Source organism: Neocloeon triangulifer, unplaced genomic scaffold (assembly GCF_031216515.1).
Source record: "Neocloeon triangulifer isolate White Clay Creek 2 clone unplaced genomic scaffold, ASM3121651v1 ptg000014l, whole genome shotgun sequence".
Lineage (NCBI taxonomy): Eukaryota > Metazoa > Arthropoda > Insecta > Ephemeroptera > Baetidae > Neocloeon > Neocloeon triangulifer.
The window spans coordinates 29,183,638-29,197,446 of NW_026775556.1; the positions used below are offsets into that span (position 1 = coordinate 29,183,638).

At 35.4% G+C, this 13,809-nt stretch overlaps 1 protein-coding gene across 5 annotated transcripts in view; it reads left to right on the forward strand.

Moving 5' to 3' along the window:
• LOC132199477 (transcription factor Sox-13-like) overlaps nt 1-13,809 on the forward strand; it is a 199,879-nt gene that overhangs the window by 61,836 nt on the left and 124,234 nt on the right. For all 5 annotated transcript variants that reach the window (XM_059624214.1, XM_059624218.1, XM_059624219.1 and 2 more), the window contains one exon: nt 13,428-13,475. The gene's annotated coding sequence lies outside the window, so the exon portion shown is untranslated. The remainder of the gene's footprint in view (nt 1-13,427; nt 13,476-13,809) is intronic.

The window sequence follows — 13,809 nt, forward strand, 5'->3', positions numbered from 1 at the left end:
GAATCAAGGTTTTAGCTTTTCTAATTGCTAGCAAAACTTTTAATTTTTGGACAAAACGGCACAGTGAACTTAGAAAATCAATATTTTGTTGTTATTATTATGGACTAGTAATAACTAAAAATGCTGTTAAAATAAAATAAGATGAAACGAAATAGAAAAATTCATCTTTTAAAAACCCTCTAGAGAGCTCCCTGGTCTCATCTGCCGCACCATTGAAACCGCTTTTGGGTGATTTATCCGAAGACAAGAGGACGATTGCACGGCGCAGCAGGAGCGTTTTGTGTGCATCGCCAGTTTTGTGGTTAAAAAACGTTGGCCAATAAAAGAGGAGACGAGAATGGGAATGATAATGGCATTCATTGTGCATCGACACAACAAACAGAGGCACGCATGCACAATCATTGGATCAGAGCCGATGAAAAAAAAATAATAAAAACGAGAAGAGAAAAGGACGCTTTTTGTCAGCACCAAAGGGGTTGCATCGCACAATAATTATTGCCGTCGCCCAATGATGAAAGAATAAGAAAGAGTTGTGCGGTGTGGAAATATTCCCGAATTTATTTATGAATAGGCCGCGCGCAGTCGGGGATCATCATTTATTTCTTTTTCACGGGGGACACAAAGGATTTTAAGAAGATGATGCTTCCAATAAACAGGACAGGGAGCCGCGAACAAAAACCCGCGGAAAGGGTTAAAAGCATTATGTGCATATATGACTAAGAGCATTTTCTCCTTTCTTGTGCCGTCGGGGTGCTGCTGGAATTTGTACACAAAGGTGGAGTATATATCATCGCCCGTGTTGTCTGAATAATGAAGTAAAGCACGCAAATCATGAACTCTCCTCTTCTCTCATTAGCCAGACTGGTCTTCGCTCCTTTTCCCGCCAGACATTCTAATAATAGTCTTTTATTTATTTTTTAGGCAGACGGTCTCGGCCCCTCCGCCGTTTTCTCTCCCTTTATGTGTATCGTAATTTTTAATCCTTTTTATTTTTTCGGGCTGTTGTCCGTCGCGTCTCTCTGTCATATCCGCGCGCACTGACCAAACCAGTCTCTGCGAAACAAAATTAATGAATTATATGCGTGCATGCGCGGCCAGAATAATATCGTTATAATAATAATCCGAGCTTGAGCCACCTCAGTTTGGAAGTTGAGACGCGCCATGCGAATATTCTCCACATGCAAACAAATTAATTAATCACATTACATGTTTATTTCCCAAGTTCAAAACGGAAATGGGTTTTCAAAAAATGTAACACTCAAGGAATTTGAAATTTTTGGGGTTGACTATTTGAGTTTAAAATATCACCGTGGAAATCAAATTTTCCGTTCTGACAGCAGACGACAGTGCAAATAAATCACCTATTAACAGTAAAATAGCAAAATGCGTTTTAAATTAATAAAAAAAAAACTGCAACTTTACTGAAGATCTTGAAATATTAAACGATAAAATGTTTCCCATTAGTTCAATAACTTTGAGGTCAAAAAACCTATTAATTTAATTTTTCTAACTACTTAATTTTTGTGATTGTTGTCGCCTTTTTAATTTATCAATCAATTTGATCCGCTTCAGAGGAAAATGTTTCAGATAATCAACATGAAATTTTCATACCTCAGTTGGTTATCAACTTTTTCTACCTATAAATTGAAATAATTAATAATTATGATTGATTTTATTCAGCAAATTCCACACTTGTTGGCAATCATTTAAAAGTGATCCTTAAAACCAATTTTGACTTTTTAAGCCACGCCACGGAATGTATAATTCCAAACGCGATAATCCTCGGCACCCCAAGCACATGAGCCGAAACAGTAATTATTGTCGACTAATCCAACCACACAAACCATTTTACCCGCAGCGAGGGAGGCGATGCAGGGGTGACAAAACGGCGAGGAAAAATTCAATTCGAAAATACGCCACCACACATGGGTTGGTGAATTATTGGCGGCTTAAGCGGAGCTAAAAGGCGCATAAATTCCTGCGATCCACGACCAAAAATATACCCCAACGGCTAAATTGGCTGGCGCAACAATAATAATGGGGCGCTCACACGGCGGTGATGGAGTTGAGAAATTAGTTTTGCGGGCAGACAAAGGCGGCGACAATTTGTTTCTGGCCTGAAAAATAATATAATGTCGGCGGCCGCGCCACTCGCTCGCTGCTACTGACGACGGATTATTATTCGCGTTGGCGGAAAATTAATTTATTCAGCTAATCGCCCTCGCTCGCTGCTCTCGTGTGAATACATAAAGAATGCGAACTGGCGCGCGAATTGAAAAGCTTCACTCCCAGATGTTTTGCCGGGCTTAATTCAATAGTCAGGCGGCGAGAGCACATGCAAAATGTGCGCACAATGACAGCTCATGCACTCGAGTGCCGCCGAAATGAGACGCAGACTGGCGCCAGTTACAAAACAACGCGATGAAAAGTAACTTTTTTTTCAGTCCGTCATTTACTTCAAATACATTACCACTATTTTCATTACAATTCTTACTAATTGTTAATAGTCTTCATTATTGGCGATTCTGACATATGATAAAATTTAAAATAATTTATGTTTTATATTTATTAAATAATTTTATTTTGTTACATATCTTACATTTAACTATTATTTAACCAATTTAACAAATTAGTTTCTTTTAATTTTTTTCCATTACTTGTATTATTTTTACTCTAAAAAAAAGTAAGTGTGTTTATAAAAACATGAGAAATTTTGTTCATTATTTTTATTATATAATTAAATATATTTATAAAAAGTTCTTTACAACATGAAATATGCCGAAGTAAAAATATCACTTCTTTGAATCTTCGATCGTTGTTTAAAATTTTCATTCCAATAAAAAAAAGTATTAAATCCTGATTTTAAATATTTTAACTATTTCAATTAAACTAAAAATAATGCTCTCTATTTATTTTATTAAATTAACTCTTAAGCTATCAGCAATGTAAATATTAATTAACAATGTGAACTGAAATCAAAACAAAAACTCGCACAGCAGCCAACACAAATTCAACGCAGCTCTACGTGTATATTTATTATTTTCGCTTCGCCCCATCGAGAGGGCGATTATTTTGCTTGTTGTTCTCCCCCTCGACGAGCTGTTGAGGCGAGTCGTGTTGGAAGAATAGCAAATTAACATGGGTCATTTATTTATTGCGAGCATTGTCACCGAGAGAGCCAAATTTATCTGTCTCGCTCAGACACCCCATTTCTCTCTCTTGGCGAGACGCAAAATACACAGAGAAGAAAAGAAAGGAAAAGCCAAAAGCGAGGCAGTGGAGAGAGAGAAGGACAGATGAGCACTTGATCTCTGTGACTTTTGTCGACTCAATTGAGCGTCCCGCTGACAAAACACGCAGCCTCGCTCAATTTGTCGTCATTTTCATGTAAATAATTTGATTTGCCCTGCGGAAAATTGCTTTTGAAGTGGGTGGATTTTATTGTACTGCTTGGATGAACAAAATGGTATTTTTTGAATTAAATTACGCGTAATATTATTATTATTGTTTTATTGAGGAAAAAAATATTTATATTGGTGCATTCAAATATAAATTAATAACTGGGTGGAGATAATTATTCATGAATGTTATATTGAAAAAAATTATTTAGTTATCAAATTTAGAACTTTTGAACAAAAATTAAAAGAGGATCGGATTGATTTGAAAAAAAAATCCTCTTTTATAGAATTAATTTTGAACATCAAGGATGCAATAATCTTTTAGTTTAATAATAAATTTTACCTTATTGCCCGTTTATAAAACCTTTAGATCTCAATTGTATTTTAAGTTTTATTTTAAGCGTTTTTCCGCTTGAGTGAGGTAGTCGAGAGCAAAAAGCAGCAGCCCGACCGACGTGCCAAGAACAAAAGACCGAATCGGTCGGCATCATTAAATTAGACCAAAAACATTGGTCCAAATTACAGGTTAGGCGGTCGGATGATTGCGAGTGTAGCGCGAGATTGAAGAGCGTTTTTGCTCTGGATTTTGCACCAGCAGAGCAATTACCATTTGACCCGGCTGCGGATCCGAAATATCGCTTCTGTTCAAAGTCAGGAGCTGCTCCTGCAGGTTAAAGAGAACGCTCGTTGTTGTAAATAAACGTACTGGACGAATACTAATTAATGTTATTTATTCCTTCACGATTCCTCCGCCCGGCCGCTGCTGTATCAAAATCGTGACCGTGCGAGTTTCAACTTCTGCTTTTTGTCCGCGGCACACTCGGTGTGCTTTTTTAAACGGTCCGCTGTTGTTGTTATTATGTGTGCATTGTGAGATTTCTTCTTCTTCTTCTTCTTGGCTTTTAGTAGCAGCTTGAGTGGAAGTTAATTGCCGATTTAATAGACACGGTTGCAGATAAAGGGCCCGCTTCGTGGGGGCGATTAAAAATAATCAATCGGGCTGCCACTACGAAATTTAGCCGTTGATTTATCGACCCATTTGCGCGGTTTTGAATCATAGAGGCGATTCAGGAAACCACCGGAAACAAATGTAAATTATAGTTTCCTCAGAGCTGTTGCTGAATTTTGAAAACGTACAATCCAAAACAGTGAGAAAGAAGTAATTAAATGATACGTTATTGAGTGAATATTGTTATGGATCTTCATGAGAAATGTTTAAATGTAATCATACAGATCAAAACAATCGATTTGCGCAATGTTTGATTTAATTATATAAACATGCACTTCTAACTTTGGAAATCCTCAAGAAAAATCCAATGTTATGGTACATTGATAATTGATTTATAATTAAAAATTTAATTGTTAATTTTTTTTTACTATTCATATGCGGGAGCATCAAATAAATTTAAATTTATTGACTAGAAAATAATTTACGTTTATGAATTAATTTTAAACTGATGACTTAAAATACAAAGAAAACTTTTTCCTTAAAAAATCCGGCATACCTGTGCACGTTCTAAGCGATTTGATTTGATGCCTTTCACTCCCATGATTTATTACAAACTAAAGGATACAAATTTCCATCACAAAATAAATTGTGACCTTCAATTTTTCATCTCTATTTAAAAGAGGCCAAAACAATTTTGAACTTATGAAATTTTTTATTTATAAAAATTAAATTTGAGGTGCCAATTTTGAATTTCAAGATAAGATTTCCATAATATATTTAGTAAGTCAAAGTAATTAACTTGCCCACATGGTTCTTGTGAAATTGTCTGCCGGCTTCAAGCAAAAAATGAATTCCATGCGGCGCGCAAACCATGAAATCGCAATTAATTCCTATAATAGAGAACACACACAGCACAATACACATACATAATAACAAGGCTCCGCCGCTCGCAGCGCGTTTTTTTCGTCCGTTGGCAACGCAAAAGTAATACTTATTTTGAAGACAACAACCACATGCAAGCACACACACACACTTGCCTCAACATACATTATTGTTTTCTCCGCTGGCAAGACAGCGACCGTATGCATGCATAAATTTTTTGCAGCTTATCTTATCTGACATCATCTCGCGCTCTCGCCGCAAAGTTGAGCATCAACGTAAGATCTCAAAACGCTTCCATAGCCGCTCATTGTTATACAAAGTGTGTGACCCGTGGCGGCAACAAAAGATAGAGGAGCAGGAAGAGAGAAAAAAAAACTATTCAAACAGTTTAAACCAATTTTCACCTTGACAGGCTTTGTAAAGTTAATTTGCATTTTTAAATTTTTTTGTTCATTTTTTAAACTAATAGCAAGAAAAATAATAATTGAACTTTGTTCGTTGTGATAAATATAAAAAAAATGGATCAATGCATTGAAAATAGGATTTATAAAATGAATAAATAATAATAAATAATTAAATAAAATAATACATAATCAATAATAGTAAATATATTAAAATATGATTTATAATAATTAATAATTAATTAAATATATCTTGATTGGTAAATTTTTTTTTAATTATGACTTGCAAGTTCATTATAATCTTTGCGTAATACGTTATAATTAAAATTATGTGGAGTGTAATTAACATTAATTCTTCTAACTTTTCTATGTAAGAATCTTTTTGGGACTCGTTGGGACACTTCGGACTATTTGGAATAAATTTTATTATAAGGCTACAAAATCTTCTGTAAAATATTTAAGAAAATGAATTTGATTGGTCTCATTATTTTTCAAAATAAGACTTAAATAAAAAAAAAAACAGCAGCAATTCTTTTAAATCCCATATCAAGTTAGAGTTTGTTATTTCGAGATCTGTTTTCAAATGCTGAATGCTTTCTTTCCTTCCAGAGTTTGAAGTTGTTTTGGGAATTTCAAGAATCACTTATTTTCCTTTTTAAAACACTTCCTCGTTCCGACTCTTTCATCTACAATAGCTTTTTCAAGAGAACGAAAACACAAATATTCGTTTCTAGGGAAATTCTCCTTCCAAATAAAAGCCTCCAATGTTTCGGAGCAGCGGGAGGTGTGTCATAATCTCGTCCTCACCCTTTTACATCTGCCTCTCGAATCATCAAGGAAACTCGTCTTCTTCGGCTTTGCCCCGTAAAACAACAAACAATAGCGACGGAGGAAATATTAAAAAAAGGCTACGATCGTAATTTGAGAACAATATTGGAATTTTATTGCGCCAGTCATAGCTAGACCAACCGTTTCTCGCTTTTGACACCCTTGGGGGCCGCCGGACAATCGTCCCTGTAGGTCTATAAAAATTGTACAAAATCGTGCGTGTTATCGCACACCCGAATTTGTGTTATTTGTAGTTGTCTGTCACTCTTCAAAAGCGGGCCCATTACTCGGGCAGGAATAAAAATTGTTCAATAAATAAAATTATAACTTGTCCACGGCGTGCGTTTTAATATTTTATTACACGGCTTCTGCCGGCCCTCCCCTCCCGAATGCATTATTATTGCAGTTCATTGTAAATTTGGAGGAAAAAAACGCAGCAAAGGAATAAATGCAGTATCAATCTCTCTTTATGCGTCGGGGTCATTTTCTGCGTCGCTCTTTCATTCTTCTCCGAATACACGCCGCAGCTCTCTCGTACTTTATATATTACGCCGATTCCCAAGGGGTTGAAACCGAGTCCACTCGGTTAGAGTAGCTCATTCCTCAAGAACTTCCCCCGTTTCGCCGACTTCTTCTTTTTATATTATTTTTTATTATATTCTCAGACTGGGTGAAGTTGTGACTTGGCGCTTCTCTCGCTCGCACCGTATAATCACGCTGCATAATCATTTGACGGAAAGGTTTCAAAGGGTTGCCTATTCATGAGTGCGCGAATTAACGCGATGATAAATTATTCACGTGACTGCTGAGCTGCGAACACATCCAATCTGTCTTCTCAAACATTTATTTAATTATGTATATTTGAATGAGGACTCGTTGAACAGGCGTCTGAAATTTTAACTTGTATATAGGTTTTTTAAACCGGCGTTTAAGGATTGATTACGATAGGCAATATTTTTTTTAATAAAAATATAATTTTAATATAAATAAATAATATAAATAAAAATGAATGAAATCAAAGAATAACACATAAAGCTGTTTTTATCTATAACATTCATTAAATCCACCTAAATTATCTATAATACTGAAGTTTTTCACCTGATATTTTCAATATCATTATATAATGTATAATTAGTATCACTAAACCAGTTACATCTTTATAAATCAAAACTTTAATCAAATGTCAATTTAATATTTGAGTCATATTAATCACATATTTCGTTTTTGGAATAATTTAATTTCACAAAAATTTATTCCTAAATTTAAAATTTTTATATTTCTTTTAGACTTTTCTGCTTAAATTAATTTGTCCACTTTTTGTAGCCATTTTTATATACTGCTGAATTTCCGGATCAGAAGTCCGAACCTCTCAAGGTGATTATACTAAAGTAAGGGACAAGTTGAGAGATTTTCGCCGTAGAATTTAGTGTAAGAATGGCAATCCTACGCACTGACGCTGTTTTTGATGGATGCGTACGGCTCGGCTCGGCCGAGCGGACACCTGATGGACGCGCGAGAGATGTTTTTAAATTATAATACGACACTCCGCCTTGAGTGCCCCTGAGTATATTAATAAAATGTTTATCGACGAGAGTGTATATTTACATATATAGGAATATATTGGAAGCGGCGATAGCCACTTTGTATTCATAGCTTTTAAGCGAAACCATCCAGCAGCGCAGCCTCACTCTGATTTTAATATTATGTATTAATGCAAAAGGCAGCACAATCATAAATATTATTTGAAGAGAAGTTGTGGCTACCGGAGATACGTTATTTTATGATTGCCCAACCTTTATTAAGAAGTTATTATCTCGTCCCTCCCTGCTCTCTTTTATATACCCCAACCGCGAGGATTGTTATTAACTTGATGCTGCATAAATTAAATCCGCGCTCTTCTTTTTTCTCTCGCTCGCTTGCTCGGCCGACACAATATTATTTCACTCACAAAACATTTGCATTTCTTCCTATTTTTTTCCATACGCTCGGCTCTCGGGCTGACGTTTGCGATGATTAATGGCCCTGCTCCTGCTGATTGTGAATGAAAATTTTAAGCTGATTCTCTCCTTGAAAATATCCATACGTGCATAAATATATGTATTTATAATATACAGGTATATACGGTTGTTCGTTAAAATAATAAAATCGCTTCTGATCTGGCCGCGAGCGAAAGGGATCAAACGTATAATGGGACGAGTTTTCTTTTATTTTAGATATAAATTACTTTGTGATCGTCCCTTGACCATATTTCCAACCTGATGTTTATTTTCGCGATTTTCTACATAATAAAATTAATTTCGTTTTATTTTCCACACCTCCCGATATCGACAAGGTGGAGAAATTGCGCCCATTATCCTTGTGCCGGTCGCTGCAAATTAATGTTATTGAGTCTTTGTGGGCAGTATTAACGCGAGTGACCATCCAAGCTGGCTATGGCATCATCCACTTATCTGTACTGAGAGTTTAACAACTTTAGGTTAACGAACCTTTTGTGTTTTTTCCTACACACGTCTCTCTTTCCTGCAGCATCAGAATGAGAGATATACGGTCAGAAATAGCTGCGGCACCGTTTATTATTTATGTCAAGCGGTAATTAACTCGGCGGAGAGAAAAGAAGAAGTGCAGAATTTTCTCCGCCTTTCTTGCAGCTGAAACAATAATTTATTTTATTTATTCAGTTCAGCTCTGATGAGTTATCAAGCGAGTCTAATTGGAGAAATTGTGAAGGCAGACAGGCAGGTTTTATGCAAATTAATTAAATGGGGAAGTGGATTTAAAACAATTTAAAAGAATAAAAACGTGATTGCAGAGGATAGTTCTTTAAAAATATTTTTAAAACGGATTATTTTTATATCGATATTCATAAAGTTTTATTTATTTAGATCAATTGGACATACATTTATAGTTCACATTTTTGTTTTTTAACTGTAAACTAGACACTCATTTAGACTTGATTAGTCAAAAAGTATAAAAATTTTATTTGTACATACCGAAGCATTTCTTCATGTTGTACTTAAAAAAACCGTTGAAAATATGCCTTGGTCGCATTCACTGCTGTGGAAATAATTTTTCAATTTTTAATTTATTCATTCGCATTAGACTCACATATTAATTGCAAAAATTCTTCCTCTTTGACGTAATTTGCAGTTCCTAATTATGTTATTAGAAGAAGAATAATAATAAAAGCACGAGTCTCATTTCGGATCTCGATTCCCTCGGCGAAATTGCGCACTTATCTTGATCTTGTGCTTGCGGAGTTATTCCACTTGGAATCTTCTTGAGCACATGGTTTACTTGAAATATGGATATTCCTGCGATAAAATGCCCGAGATTGTTGTACTTTGTGCGTATGCGAACGGCCCGAAATAAAAACATCAAAACGAAAAATAAACCATCAAAGCGGTCGACAATCTCATCAATATCTGCTGGCGCACATCTCGCGGAATATTTTGAATAGTTTATGGCCCACATTTGAAGAAGACGTTGCAGGAAAATGCCCGAGCAATAAACCCGGGATTTATAGATAGCAGATAAGAATCTCATCTCACAGGCAAAAAATTAAGCCGCGCCGCAAGATGATGCGCCGAGTCATTGAACCTGCCGGTCGTCATCATCGCGGCGTCAGAACTAAAATTGCGCGCATACGCGCGCCTGCCTTAAGGCCGCAGCCGGCACTTTTCAAACTCGACAATTAAAAACATTTTATTGCTCTTGACCATTATTCTCTCTCATTTTTTAATTGTGTGTACCCTTTGTGCTAAAATTTCGTCTAACTGTTTCGCTTGATTAACTTGTCCGAGACGAAAAGAACAGGAAACCATTTGCCCAAAATAATTAAAACGAGCTTTTGGTTTGTGAAGCCTGTAATATGTTTTTGAAGAAATAATTAAAAGATCCTCACGTCGTAAAATTGCAAATATTGGCCGATGATTTTAACATATTTCGTTAACGACCGAAGTTATTTTCAAAGACGGAATCTTCGGAATTTTCTCACCAAAGCGCGAGAGAAGAAAGTCTGAGGAAATAACATTTCTCGCACCATTAACCTCCGCTGATGAGGAAGCTTTCTTGCGCAACTCCTCTGCATGTCAAAGCTCTGATCAAACTGGTTCCGTCACAATATGAAGAATAAATACACCGTATACACATCTGAGGATTTTATTTTTCTATATACCTTGCAGCTGGTTTTAATTTGGTCGCACTTCTCGTGCATTCTCTTCCACGACTCGAGATTAACACGAGATTTCCATTTGTCAAACTACCAAACGCCACTTTCGGAAACTATTATCTAGCTCGGTGGAATTTATTAATTGTTGCGCGCCGAGTGGCAGATTTATTTTTATTGTTATTTTATTTTAAAAAGGCCTGGATTTTTTCAATGCTGCGCTTCAATGATTCTTCGTTCCTAATGAGCGACCATTCCCCGATACTTTATTGGCTGCATTAAATTTTATCGGCCGGTCTCATTCTGAATATAATTGAAAATCAAATATTTCTCAAACCATTGAAGGGCGCCCAGCGTTTATATTATTGTCTTTCCAGGGCGCAGGAGACTGAACAAATTTAATCGGTGATCTGTGGGCGAAACTCGAAAAACTTTTAACTCGCTGAATGAATCTTTTTATTCTGCCACTTTTATATAATTCACAAAAAATTCTCCCGATCAAAAATCCAACTCGATCGAGTTTTATTTCTACGGCTCTTGTTTTTCTTCCACTTGATCTTTTTTTCTCGTCCAATTTTTTCCACGCTCTCTCTCTATTTTCCTCCCTGTGAAAGAGGCCGTCTGAGTGTGTTGGAAAAGCGGCGGGCCTGCAATGTTTGTGTAGAGATGCGCGGCGGGCAAAAGAACGCACGCAGCAGCATTTTGCGGGGTGCCTCTGCTTTTTAAACTTTAATGTGGACGTCTCATTTGCCGATTAGAAAACACTGGGCTGCCGAGCTATATCGGAGAGCGCCTTTTTCTCCGACTGCTTTTATTGGCTTCCAGCCCTGGCAAAAAGGAAAAATTCTGTGGAGGAACGATGTGTGCATGTGGAAACTTTGGCGCTTTGAAAGGAGATAAATATTTGCTGGGGCTTTTGATAAATGGGAAATACACTTTTGGTTGGCCACGTTCGCGAGTGGTGAGTTTCAGCAATTGATTGATATAGATTTGAGTTCCTTTTTTCTGGATATATATTTGGAATGAAACGATTCAATGCTAACACAAACGTATTGAATATTTTCGACAAGTTTTAGTAACAATTGAATATTGTAAATCATGCAAAGAAATTCTACTGAAATTGAAATTCAAGATTTTTTTAATTTTTATCATTATTGTTTATTCGTCCGAATTGTTGAAAAAATTATTTTTTTGAAATTTTACATAAAGAAAGAAATTGTTGTTTGAATTGTTGGACAAATGCACCAGCAAAGAATTGGCTAAAACTTCCAAGATAAAAAAGACCGATCCCATCCATCTGTGCTTATTTTTTTTTTTTTAGAAATTAATTTTATAAAATTTTCATTCACATAATATATATATTAAATAATTATTATTTGTTTTATGTATTTCCTTTTTAAATTTAATGAAATTGATGTTTGTTTCGTTACACAAAAACTTAATTACTTGGTAGATCAACTCATCAATATAAAAAATAATTTAAATTTTCACAGCTCTCTTTGTTACACCAACTTTGGTTCACTAATTTTAAAGCTAATTTTCAAGATCCAAAATCCAGCGCTCTAAATAACACTTCTGCCTCTCCACTCTCTTTTGAACTGAATGCAAACAGGATGAGTTGATTGTGTCCATCTCTGAAATAACACACAGGGAACAAGTGGGCGCATCAGAGCACTATACTTTTGGCGACTATAAGGGAGGAGGGTGCGTCCGAACAAAAAGAGCTGAATTTATATGTACATGTGCTCATTCGTTCGTTTGTTTGCGAGCACTGAGCAATAATTGATCTTGCAAGGGACATAACATTATACGTTGCCAAGTGCTGCCGTGTGATGATGAATAATACGGGCGGATGATGCGATACGGCCGCATTTTGTCAGCGCGCCGAGAGATCAAAGTGGACTTGCTAATGAATTAAAGCAACTTAGTTTTAAGGGGCGCACAAAGCTGCGTTGGAACCGCGGCATTAACACAACGTCTAACATCTAATTATTGTGCGCCCTCTCGCGTGCGAATCAGGTAGAGAGAGGCGGCGTCAAAGTGTTGTGCCAATTTGCTGACTAATTAGATTACGCAATTTGAGCGTTAATTTGCTTAGCATTGATCTCTTAGTTAATGCTCCTTGTCGAAGAGACGCCCTTTCCGCGCCACACGCTCAGTCTCTTTGCAAATTTGGTGTCTGAAATAATCGACATTTTTTTAATTAATTTGGATTGTCGCCTTCTAATCTCTTCATTGTGTGAAATGAACAAAGTAGGCATAATGAAAATTTTAGGTTTAGAAAGGTTTATTTTTTACCGAATTATTAAATAAATTTTACATATTCAGAAAAACAATTGTCAGACAGGATTTGAATTCAGGGACTAATTGTCAGAGGCAAAATTTTAATACTCAGTTAATTCATATAATTTCCGTTATTAATTTCGTTAAACAGTGAAAGTAATTAACGATGAATGAGAAGAATAAATAATATTAATGAAGTTCTAACTAATTTGCAGTAAGAATTAAGTGATGTGCATTAAAATCTGAATTATATCCAATAAACTGTCAATGCGCATGATATTCACACACAAAATATTAAATTATTCTTTGCCATACTTTTCCTTTGAAGTCCTAATTAAAAATGAAAAATCATTACAGTTTTAAAAATAAATAAAATTTAAGAAAGAAATTCAAAAATAAAAGAATTTTTATTTTAATTATTTAAATAATAATTTTACTGTAATTTAAAATAAATTTAATTAATAATAATAATTAATTATTAATTAATTTAATAATTTAAATTTTTTTTTCTTTTGTTCTAGATAAATACCGTGAACGTCACTGATTGGGATACTCCAACGTAAATAAAGGTAAGGAACGATCTACCATTTACTTTACTTCTTAAAATAACCCTACAAAATAAATAAATTTTAAATTGCTCCTAAATGAACAAATTAGAAATTTATGATTCAGAAATTCACCATTACTTCTCATTCAAATCATGCGACAAAGAGATAAAGAGATTTACTCATTGTTAAACGCAAGTAAGAAGACTAACTGAAAATTGAATTTAGCGCGTGACCAGAATACTTGAGCATCTCTCATCAGATTACGCTGCGTGTCTTTCTGGTGAATAGCGTTAGATAATGGATAAAAGCGAGTGAGAGAGAACGCGTGTGCATCTCTCGCGGCGAAAGAAAAGCA